General features: G+C 61.6%; 1 long non-coding RNA gene across 1 annotated transcript in view; it reads right to left on the reverse strand.

Moving 5' to 3' along the window:
• LOC119590641 overlaps nt 1-397 on the reverse strand; it is a 41,546-nt gene extending 41,149 nt beyond the window's left edge. Inside the window, exon 1 of the long non-coding RNA XR_005230277.1 lies at nt 228-397. This is a non-coding gene — a long non-coding RNA (uncharacterized LOC119590641). The remainder of the gene's footprint in view (nt 1-227) is intronic.
• Nucleotides 398-591: the final 194 nt, after the last annotated feature.

A 591-nucleotide genomic window follows, 5' to 3' on the forward strand; every position in this document is an offset into this window, starting at 1 on the left:
GTCCCTCTAGCCACCTCCCACACGCTCGAGCTCCATCACTCCTCAGTGTCAACATGGAAGCGGGAGGGGAAAAAAGCCAAAGATCCAGCGAGAAAAGGCGCCGTCACCGTGCGTCGCCGCCACCGCATGCGGCTGTCCCTCCGCGGTGTCGCACTCCGCCCTGGCCGCTGCCCCACGCCCTCCACGGGACAATCACCGACACCGAGACCGAGTGTTATTTTCCTTACACATTAACGTGCCGGGTGTCGTCGAGGGGAGTCCGGGAGGGTCCGACCCCCACAACGGCAGAGGGGAAACTGTCGACTCCGGCGCCATCTGGGCCTGGCGCGCACGCTTATTGATTGGTGCAGCGCCGCTCCTACTCCACCGCCAGCTCCCGCCTCCGATGTGCCGCGTATTGTCATATATCGCTCACGTCGAAGGCACGATCAACCTTCGCGTTAACGAGTTCGAATTAAGCACAAATCACAGGCCAATCAAGGTTGCCATGCTGGATCCGCCATGCGCCGGTTCGCCGAGCTGCGTGCGCGGACAAACGAACAAATGGCGCCTCTGCGCATGAGCTCCATTCCAGGGCCGATTATCACGTGT

This window comes from Penaeus monodon, chromosome 27 (assembly GCF_015228065.2).
Source record: "Penaeus monodon isolate SGIC_2016 chromosome 27, NSTDA_Pmon_1, whole genome shotgun sequence".
Taxonomy (NCBI): Eukaryota; Metazoa; Arthropoda; class Malacostraca; order Decapoda; family Penaeidae; genus Penaeus; species Penaeus monodon.